Below are 12,082 nucleotides of genomic sequence, written 5' to 3' on the forward strand. Positions count from 1 at the left end.
AAAAAAAAAAATATTAATATGCATGCAGAAAGCGTTCAAATAAAATGAAGTCGCTCAAAATATAAAAACCTTCAATATATGTATGTATGTATATCAATGAGGATGTTTGTTGTTGCTGTAATTGGCAATGAGGAGGTGTAGATTTATTGCATAGAACAATTACCGTCGCAAATTGCGATTTGCTAATATTCTGTTATATCATATGCAGATATCTATATTCTATATATATGTATATCTATATCTAGATATATTATACTTATATAGTGTTTGTATGTAAGTACCATAAATTTAGTTTGCAGCAGAATTAACTAGTGTACTTTGTTGTTGTTGGCCTTTTGATGAGTATCGCTATGACGTATTAGGTATTACGCCTGCAGTGATGAAAAATTGCGCTGGCAAAGCATTCACGAGCATCATATTATACTTATCCAATACGAGTATACGCGCTACTTGCCAAAATAGCATAACTCTAAATAACAAGAGTTTGAAATGTATGCTTCATAAGTTTTCTTCACTTATGACTGAAATTGTAAATGTATTACAATAAATTATTTTGAGTATGTCCAGCCTTCAGATAAGTCTGTACCAATTTGATCCATTTTTAGCACCAGGTCACATTATTATCAAGAAAAGATGACTATTCAATTACATTCAAATACCACATAATTGACGGAGATGTTCAGTACAAAACCAACCATACATAGACTGGATATCATGATATTTGGTATCTGAAGGTTTCGAAATTTATGATTCGACGTCGCCTATTTTTCGATCAGATTTGAAAAGCGTTAGAGGCACTATTTCCTACTTCTGTATAATATAAGTACTTTTAGATTTTTCTATTGTAGAGTGACAAATCTGGGGAAATTTCAGGTAGTACGTTATTGAAGTAGGCATGTTCGTAGTCCAATGGACTCCATTCTCAGCTGTGCTGTAAAGACAAATATTATGATTATCAGTTCAGTTTTGAGATTTCACCTGAAAATGAGCGTGGCTGTTCAATTTTTAAATGGATTCACCTGAGCAATTGCCTCATATTATCTGTTATGAAAAATGAATATTATTGTTTTATGAGATTTTATAATCACACTTAGTGATTTTTTTTTCTTCTCCTCAATGCTGTCACAAAATTGAATACGTCACTAATACTTACATACAAGCTAATGAGATTTATGATCGATAGTTGATTTTAACAAAATAACAATGACGTTTCTTTCTGGTTAGAAACACAGAAAAAGACACAGCCAAACATGGATTGGAAAACAAGTGAGCTTATCAAAATGTTAATGCACATTACCGGAAAATTATGATAATAATAATTTAACCTTGAAACCCGTGGACATCACCGGAAGGTGCTATCAGACTCAGAGAGTCAGGCTTCCTAAAATAACACATGTCTGAACACTCGGAAATCCTCACTCACTCTGACTTCACACCGGTTCACTTAGATCATGGATGTGGGTGATAAGAAGCTGTTGGACCAGAAGGGCAGTGAGTTTCTTAACGAATGGGTCAGAGCTTGAGGGGAGGTTTTCCTGTCAGGAGCTATCTATAAACTCTCTGCATAATTCCAGTTTCCTTACTATTGTCATGTCGTTCCGGCCGAGGTTGCAGCCATTAACGTAGCAGTAGATTTATTGCTTCCCCTTCAGAGAAGTGACCAACCACTCAGATAGCAGAGCGGCGATACAAGTTTTGAACCCATTAACTGTGGGTTCAGGGCTGGTTAAAGATGCCTAACCTCGCTATCAGTAGCATCGATAGTCTTTGTGATAAGCCTGGTATGGCTGCCAGGCCATAGCGGAATCGCAGGAAACTGTAAACCTGATGAGCTAGTAAGATAGCTGTGCTTCGCAGAAGCTTGGTTAGCGCTTTGCCTCTATGGCAAGAGATCTAGGGATCTCATTGTCTTCCGCAAGGCTAACTTTTCTCTAGTTTTGAAGCGTGGATACCTTCTGACATGCCATCGAGCTGGCGGGTATGAAAATTGAAAGCCTGTGCAAATTTGTAATGGCTACTAAACGTTTTGCTGATTTATAAGTTCGAACACAGGAGTTCTTCTTTTCTTTGGCCTCACAAAGGACTACATATAGTAGTCCACGTGCGATCTTTGATCAGCCATTTAACCTAACTTAACCTAACCTTACCTCGAAATACTAGTTTAATTTACTCTACAAATGACGGTTTTGATTCACTATCTCAAAATAAAGAAATAGCCAGATAAGGAATCTTTTATTAGAATATGACTTAAATAGATTAGCTCCGAAATTTTGACTTTGCCCAAGGTTCCATCTTCATGAAAAAATTGACGAATAAATTTGAAAATACATTTAGCGTTAAGAAAGCTCTGTAAGCTTTACAATTGTGTCACAAAGCGAAAATGTCTCTAGTACAACGCTTGTCGCTCTATCCATAGCCCTAAGGAAGATGAAATATATAGATAAAATTTTCTACGGATACATAGGGAAAGAGATCACTGAACACAAAGGGTGTTGATTTACAGGCAGTCAAAAAAAAAGAACAAGAAAAAACGTTAACTTCAGTTGCACCAAAGCTAAATACCCTTCACAGGAGCATTTCTGTTAGTATCTAAGTATGTGTTCAGTTTGTATGGAAGCTATATGCTATAGTGAGCCGATCTGAACAATTTCTTTGGAGATTACATTGTTGCCTTAGAAAATAATCTATACCAAATTTCGTTAATATATCTTGTCAAATGTGAAAGTTGTCCATAGAAGAACTAGATTCCGATCGTTCAGTTTGTATGGCAGCCATATGTTATAGTGGTCCGATATCGGCAGTTCCGACAAATGAGCAGCTTCTTGAAGAGAAAATGACGTTTGCAAAATTTCAAAAGGATATCTTAAAAACTGAGGGACTAGTTCGTATATATACAGTCAGACGGACAGATGAACAGACAGACGGACATGGCTAAATCGACTCAGCTCGACATACTGATCATTTATATATATACTTAATAGGGTCCCCGACGATTCCTTCTGGGTGTTACAAACTTCGTGACAAACTTAATATACCCTGTTCAGGGTATAAAAATTGCATATGCGAGAATTATTCTGAACAACTTTGCCTAGGAGACTAAGACCGGTTTCGAGATATTATTTTTAAGGCCTGATACGCGAAGATATAATATATGAACTTATGTATATATGTATGTATACCATGTCTAATATAGATATGTACGCATGTCATTCTCCTAACCTCAAACTAATCTATGCGTTTCACCAGCAATTTCATTGCAAGAGCCACTAATTCATTTATAACAAGTAGAGGCTTATTCACCATCTACTCAAAAAGTTTATGGAAGCATAATTTAATGACATTTCCTTCATTGCATCAAGCGCGCGAAATCAATTAGTTTTATTGCGACAAGAAATCAGCATAAATTTGCTTCCCACTTTGGACCGCCAACGGAGATTTAGTTGCGACTTTAATGGCGTTTAAGAATTATTCACTGAACATTTTTTGCTTCCAACTTTACACATTATGTTTGTGGTGTGTGCATAATAATAGGAAAATATTCAAATGGTCCATAATGACTTAGTCATCGTTGATGTTTTATAACTGCGCTTAGTCGGCAATAATTACACGAGTCTCATAAGTATCGACGCCCACACGCGGCGCTGGCGCTTTATCAGCGTTAGTGCAAAAATAAAAAATTATTTATTGCTGAGTACAAATGACTATATACTGAAAAATAATTACAATATTTGACATATGTATGTATGCAGCTACATATTTACCCGTTTGTATTTTTAATGCCGAGACGCATATATACTTATATCTAATATAAAATAATAGAAATAATATTTTAAAGGTTTTCAGTTAAATTTTCCAAAAAAAAAAAGAAATGTTGATGTGAAGAATTGCAAACAAAATTTGTATTTTAAATAAAGTACTGGCTAAGAATAATATGGCTAATATTTTGACTCTAATAGCAATTTATGCTGTACAGTGGCATAGAATTTTGGACATATGTATGACCATTGCAACTGATTCGCATGAAGGCAAAGGGTCAATTTGCACCGTCTTACAGCGTAGATGGTCTGATCTAACCCATAACCAAAAGAACAGTTATAACTGGCTTATCATCATACCGAATTGCATTGCCTCATTTAAGTTGCCTCAGTGCGTCTAAGGACATGGCAAAGATGGCGCCTTGACAGGTACTCTTTCTTGATATGATTCGACCACAAAAAGTTCTTTAACTGGCAGAATGATCGTTGCACAATCCAATTAAGACCAATTAGCGTTTATAAGGCTAATACTCGTATTGGTAAGGGGAAAGAAAAAGTCACGAATGGTTTTCTTACAGCAACAGTATTGTGGTACCACCTTCAGCATTAACAGGTAAAAAATAGCTAAGTTCGGGTGTAACCGAACATTTCCTACTCTTACAAATTGCAAGCATCAAATCCGAGGAAATACCCTTAGGTGGTTGCAAAGCTTTTAATTTCAGTAAAATATAATATTACACATTCTGCCCAAGCAAATAATCACTATATGTGACCTGGTCTACGAAAGGGGGGCTAACGTGCAAAAACTAGTTTTCTGGGAAAAGCTGTTAAAAGTAATCGTCAGTTTCTCGTTATCTCATTAATTGTTCTCTCATATAGAGTTCATCGGTGGCAGAAAAAGCTGACGGCAAGTTGGACTAACTTTTGACATTGCTCAGGTATACTCGAGAACATATTATATTTTCAAGCAATTTTATAAATACGTAACTCATATAATGACCGGCATATTCGGCTGGAGGTATCGTAGAATAATGTACAGCATTATATGTAAATGTACAATATATGTTAAAAAAGTTCATAAATTTTCAGCACTAAACTATAGTACCAATTATATTAAATATATGAATGTGTGATAAGGATAGGCTTGACCTGATTTTATCTATTTTTGGTGCTAATACATATTATTAACAGAAAAAGATGTTCTCTGAATTTCATTAAGGTACTTCTCATACCATTCCCAATATACAAGGAGTAAAGTCAACACGTTGTTTGATAATCCTCATATTAGTTATATGAAGGCTAGGACAAGTTTGCAACTGATTTAGGTACAAAGATGCACCGCTATTAGAAAAACAAGTTCTCTTTAAATTAATTCAATTTTATTAAACATTTTTAAATTTAATTAAATTTAATTTTATTAAGATAACTCCCATATTGCTCGATATATGCGGTCTATGGTAAACTGGAAGTTTGAGAACCTTTGTATTAGGTACATTTATGGGGACTGGGGGAAGTATTCATCCGGTTTGATTGGCAAACTGTTATTAGTTGATTTATTACACTTTTACTTAGTAGTTTTTAACAAAACTATAAGATAGGCTAATAAAAAATTTGCTCTCAGAAACGTTTGTTTATTTGGCTTTAGTAATTTAGGAAAAAACATAGATACATATGTGTCTTAAATCTATTAGATGAAAAGTAAGAACTATGTGGTCGTCATGTTCAGTACCTTATGTCAACCATTTTTAATTAGCAGGTGCTACACTTTGATGGCGTTATTTGTGGAAAATTCTTTTCCCAAATTTTAATTGGTGTTTTTTTTGGGTGCCCACAGTATGATACACTGGAGGAGAAATCGATAGTGAGGCCACAGAGTCTGTTAAAATTCACGACAAGCGCAGGCATCCTAAAGGATGACTACTTCTCATGAACCTAGTAACTGAACTCCATGTGGTAACCGCAAAGCAGCAAAACTGGTCTATGCGTGGTTCATTGGCCTACCAGATTAACCTAAAGTTCATTGGTTTTTGATTTTTATTCTTGAAAGTGGTCAAGTAGTGGATAGAATATGGGATTTCAACTAAAAGTGAGCAATGCTCCCTCCGATGTACAATTTTGATACCAACTCCTGTAATTAATAAAAAAAAGTTGTGTTGTAGTGGTTATCGAGCGAGTTAATTTTTTGCAAAAATTAAAAATGAGTCAAAAGATATATTTTTTGAGCTGCGCCGAGATGTTCCCACTTTATTAAAACTCTTAAGGCTAACACTAAAACTCTAAAACGTACATGGATCTTACTGCTATTTATAGTAACTAGTGTATAACTTATTGCTAATTGATAGTTTGTTTACATATAATATATGGTTTCTTTATGTTTGTTTAGATATACTATACTTGTAATATACTGTGCGATACATTTCTTTTGTTCTAAGATAAGGTTGTTTTGATGTTTGCTTGTTTAGGATATTTTGATAAGATAATATTATAAGAACTATGTCTTTTAACTCTTGTTAAGCAGGACTTACCTCTATCCTACCTTTCGACTGACATTAAAAACTCACTAAAGCTGGTTAGGTAATGGAAAACATCCGAAATTACTTCAGTCATGAAAAAGCTTCTGCAAAATTGACTCTCAAGAACTGGCCTCAATGCTTAAATTACCGTGAAATAACCGGTCTAGTAAAATAAATCTATTATTTTGGCATTCATTTTAAGGTTTTATTTAGTATAGTTATATGACTTGATTTAGGTCAATTATATACCGTTTTATTCAAAAACTTATTGCCATTTTAAAAAAATGTCATAATTCCTCTCCCTAAGAAGCACCTGTCAATCCACACCATTTTATTTTCTTAAGATTTTTTGGAGACGAATTTTTCACCAAATTTATTCGCCATAGGCAGGAACAGGTAGTAAAAACCGACAACGACCGTTTTCAGTTGACGGGGAAAAATTATAAAATATAGTATGGCGCATTATTCTTCGCTGGTGCTTATCATTGACATGTGCTCAAACAATACTGTGTCAAGTAATCACAAAACTGTTTGAAGTTTTTTTTAGTACGAAACCCTACATTAGCACCTCTACAACGCGAGATCGCCAAAGCCATTTATGGGAAATATAATGAATTTTATTTTCTTAGACCTGAGATAATCTAAATCTAAGTTTAATCTCAATATTTGCGAGTCTCATATACATAAATACATTTAATAAAAATGTATTTCTTTTTTTCATCTCAATCTGCTCCTCGCACTCTCCGTTTTCATTTGTGAGCTTATACTCAAAAGCTTCAACTTTATTTTCCACTCAAAAATCATGTTGGAAAATTGAGTGACAACAGATTGTCAATGTGTGAGAATAACACTAATTTTCACTGCCCACTCACAAATCCAACCAATGCAATTGTGTGTGTATATGTATACTACATTTGCAAGCTTACGTACCTTTATCAAAAATATTTGAGAGTTACAGAACGCTTTGGACACACACACAAGTATGCATGTGGCACTCGCATACAATGTAAAAGAAAAAGAATAAATTAAAAAATCAAACAGCGGTATATAATAACGCGAGAGAGCGCTAAAGCGAAAGAGAGTGATGAGGAGAGAGATAGAGAGAGCATGTGTCTTTCAGAAGTTGTTCTTGAACAAGATCAACAAATTTATGGTCGGCCGAACGCTTCGCCCACTGCGCTTCCATCCATATATGGTTAATTTGGGTATGTGGTAGTGCTGCGGTCGTTGTTAACTCGTAAATGGGCGACAGTAAATATGGGTCAACACAATCAGGTTGCATTACACAAACGTTGCAAGTGTATTTGTGTGTGTATGTGTGAAAATAATGCAATAAGAAACATTGTGTCAGCACAAATCAAGACTAGTTCCTTTTGAATGACAATTGAGACTACTTTTGAACTAGTGAGAGAGTGGTTTTTTGAAAAATGGTTACTACAAATGTAGCAATTTAAGTTAGGTATATACATATGTATATGTTAAAAAATATTATGAAGTGAAAGTTGCTATATGAGTTCATTGGATCCTAGGCACTTCTAAAAAAATATTTTATTTTTCGCTAAACAACTTGGCATTTAATAAGTTTTGGTTTTAAAATAACTACATAACTTAAATTATTTTTTTATCCATAATTTAATTTAATTTCACAGGGGAGAGCTCAATACTTTAGCTACAAAAAGAAAATGACTTAAGTACATATGAGACTGGCCTACTACTAATCCAAAATAAACTAGTTTCACAGTAGAGCTGAGCCACTACACTTTATGCTATGGTTATAGCAAATGTGGGCACGTATTTAGATGTGTGTGTAAAAATATTGACATTTACTGTAATATAATATATATACATATGTATGTAATTGTTCTTTTTTATTTGGTATTATAAATACTCACTCGTCTGCAAGAAGAAAAGAGAAAACTTGAAGTTCAACGAAAATGTTTATGCTGGACGATTAGGTGAATGTGGTGAATGAAAGTGATCTTACTGCCACTTGATTGAAAGCGAGACCATTCTCATATAACATACCGTTATGCTAATTGCATAGCGACCTGGCTTTGCGGTTAAGCTGCGGTGATATGTTTTGTGACGGGGAACACAGTAGTTCTTTAAACATTTAAAAATGCATGTGTGTGTGTGTGTGTATTTGTGCACATGGTTCTTCGCTACCAGTTGATCATTGTATGTTAACATGACCCTGCAGAGAAATTCTGAAAGTGTTTTGAAGGAGAGAATGTAATTATTAAAAGATGGTTATAATTGAGTTTGAACGACTTTTGATTCAATATTTTTATGTCGGTTATAGCATTGACAGACGGCAGCGTTAAACCAGATTAATTGCATTTTTCGGGATTAATTCAGGAGTTACCACAGCTAACTCCGTTGCTGAATCCAAAAATAACTCTCAAAATTTTAGGGAGTTTGTGTGATTTTCGTTGGCAACATTGTTAAAAATGGCCAATTTTCATCTATTGTGAATGAAATACAAGCAACCCTGACAGCTGTTTATCAAATTCTCAATATAATATCAATAAAACTTTTATGTTGTGATGCAGTTTTAAAATAATGTGTTGATATGCTTTTGTAATAAAAATGGTTTGGTAAAAATTGGTCGGCTAACAATCGTAATGTTTATCTTCTATCGAATTTTCATTGAAAATATTATAAAAAGGACAATGAGCTGTTTATGAGAGTTTCAAACTCGCATAGCTGCCGTCTGTCACCTACAAATTTCGATCTGATTAAGTGCGCAGTTAATCCGGATTAACGCTGCCGTCTGTCAAGGCTATTAGGATATGAAATGAATGAGAGGAAAGGAACGAAAGTTTTTTGAACATATTTTCAGTGATTTCTGTTATAATGCTTTATTTTAGGTCGTTAATTAGTTGAGGTTCTACTCGAAAGTGAGAGCGTTTGATTTTTGCTGGACTTAAAGTACATACAACCTTAGCCAACATATACTTTCCACTAGATCGTTAGCATATCGTGGCTTTTTCGTCAACTCTCTTTATGGAGACATATAAGATTACTTCCATTACTACGAACACAAAGGCGATCACCAGCTTTGTTTGTTCATCGGCGCTGTAAATACTTAGAGCACCACAAAGAACTTCTCGACAAAATTTGCGTTCCTTTATTTTAAGAAAGTTGTGCAGGACATCAAATATATTTTTGTGAGGGGAAGACTTTTGAATTTTGAGTTTCAATTTAAGGGGATATTCTAGTCTAGAAAGAAAAAAAAACAAAAAAATAGTTTTTAATATAATATTTTCAAAGTTTAATTTCTCAAGAATAGCATGTCTACAAGAGGAGTCTTCAAAATTGAAATTATTTTTGCAGATATGGGTATTTTGCTAAACTGGTATTAAAACTAGTCCAGCCTAAGCAGATAGCCTTAACAAATTTTTCTTGAAACCATTTTTTCCAGGTTCTACTCGTACCTCTTCTAAGAGGTTACATGGGTTTCCTCGGATAAAAAACAGCTTTTTTCAACAGTTTCTTATTTAGCATATAAAAACTGAAGTATTTTATTCGAATTTTTTATTGTTACAAACACTACTAACAAAGGTAAACTGAAATTTTTGGAAAAAAATATTTTGAACTCGGCTATTGTGATGCCAATTCCGGTGGCCCCTCGGAAAAAAGACGCGCCCGCGTTGGCAAGCTAACAGGATCAGCTAAAGTGACAAAAATACGTGTTTTAGTAAAAACCTTAACTTAGAACTTGGAGGAGGGGAATAAAACTTAAATTTGGATTTCTGGCAGACATTTTTACAAAAAAAAAATAAATTTTTAGTGAAAATTTCGCGACATTTTTTTTCAAATAGCTGTAATAGAAAAAAGTCTTTCCTCCAAATCTTTAAGAATTGTATATCAAAGACCTGTGTAAAATTTCGTGAAGATCGGTTCAGTAGTTCTCGAGAAATCTTGCCAACCGACTTCAAAAACACAGTTTCGAGAAAAACGCGTTTAAAAACGGCGCTCTCGAGCGACCAAGCTCTCAAGGCTGTATCTCCGAAACTATTACTCGGATCAACTTGAAAATTTAGGACAATATTCTAGAGGTGTTTTAATATTTAATAGTTTTTTGAAACCCGTAAGCCCATGTTACCCCTTAAAATATGATAAATCGAGAGGCGAGTATTTCAATTGAAGAAGTAATTGTTTCACAACGTCATCTAGTCGTTCAAGTTTAGTTGCATAAAAATTCCCAACAGGGTTCTTCTATTTGTGGTGCATATAAAAATATACATACTTACATGTATAACAAAAACACATTTGCAAGCAGCGTTTTATTTTATGGCTTGCCGTTGACGGCCAGCAGAGAATTTGACCATAAATTTCACCGCTCCTCCCTTCAGCCTCTTTCTCTGAAGCTCTTCAATACCTTTCTCTGCACTACGGCGTATAGCACATTCACGTGCTTGTATACATACATACATACAGATATTCTTTATCATATGTGCATTACGATTGTGCTTTTGCTTTCCCTTCGCATTCGTTGAAAGGGAAGATCGACGCAGCAACAAGAATATACTACTTGTGGAACAATAAAAAAAAACGAAATAAAAACCACTGACACAGTTTCTATGCTTGAATTTATTAACTCAAAGTTCTCGCTTGTTTTTTGTGTTCATGCATGCCTAACTGTGTATGTACATACATATGTATTTGTGTGCGTGTGTGCACCTATTTGAGACCCTCAGAAAATTTGGGCGTGTGAATAAATTAGAACCAGAATTAGCACCCAAAGAGCATAGTAAAAGTTAAGAAGCGTAAAAAAAAATTGTAAAAAAGAAAGTAGAATTTGGCTTAGCGGCATTATAATCGCTAGTGTGTGTATGTGCATATGTGAAGTTATAAATATTTTTGTAATTTTAATTTTGCTCCAGATATTTTTTAATAAGCACTATGCTGATATTTCTATTTTTAATAAGTATGTATTTGTTTTTGTTGTATTTTCTTCTCCCTTTTAACGCATTTCGTAGTTTTCCTTATCTTAATTGCAGCTATAAACTGCTGAATTTATAAGTGAGTGTGTTTCTGTATATATGTATGTATGTATGTACGTAAGCATATTTGAATGTGTTAGTGTAGAATTCCTAGTTATCAGAAGGCATGCTGCAAAGTATATGATCGTGCATAAAATTGTTCAGTTTTTAATATTTTTAAATTTTTTTAATAAAATGAAATTGTTTTTGTAAAATATTGCGCATAAAAGATTTGAACATCATGGGGAAAACAAGAAACGTTAACTTCGTCAACAGCGAGACTATAATACTCTTCACAGGGGCATTTCTTTTAGTATAAAATTGTATAAAAAGATCCGTATCTTGCTATAGGGGTCCAATATGAACAATTTATTGAGATATTGTAGGTCAATAATCCATGCCCAATTTCCTGGTTGGATTGTTGAAGCAGCGATGTTCATATAGTATATATGTATGTATGGTAATGAGTGATTTAAGTAGAGATAATTTTTCCAATAGCCGTTTTTGGCAACTGAAACTAACATTGCGCTAAATGTTGTCTCGAACTCCTCGACCGCTGCTGCGTGATTGACGTAAATCGTTATTTAACATATCCCCAGAGAAAATAATATAGAGGTCCAATTGACATACCGTCTTCTTGGAACTATAGATTGTCCGTGTCGATTTCATCAAACTCCTTGGAAAAAGTCTGTTGATCGAGTGTGGCCTGACGTTGTTTTTCTGGAATACGATTTCTTTACTGTTGGCCAAAACTAGCCAGTTCCGGACAAATGCTTCTCTTAGATGGCCAAATTTTTGACAGACAGATCCGAATTAAGAGTTCGAT

Source organism: Bactrocera tryoni, chromosome 1 (assembly GCF_016617805.1).
Source record: "Bactrocera tryoni isolate S06 chromosome 1, CSIRO_BtryS06_freeze2, whole genome shotgun sequence".
Lineage (NCBI taxonomy): Eukaryota > Metazoa > Arthropoda > Insecta > Diptera > Tephritidae > Bactrocera > Bactrocera tryoni.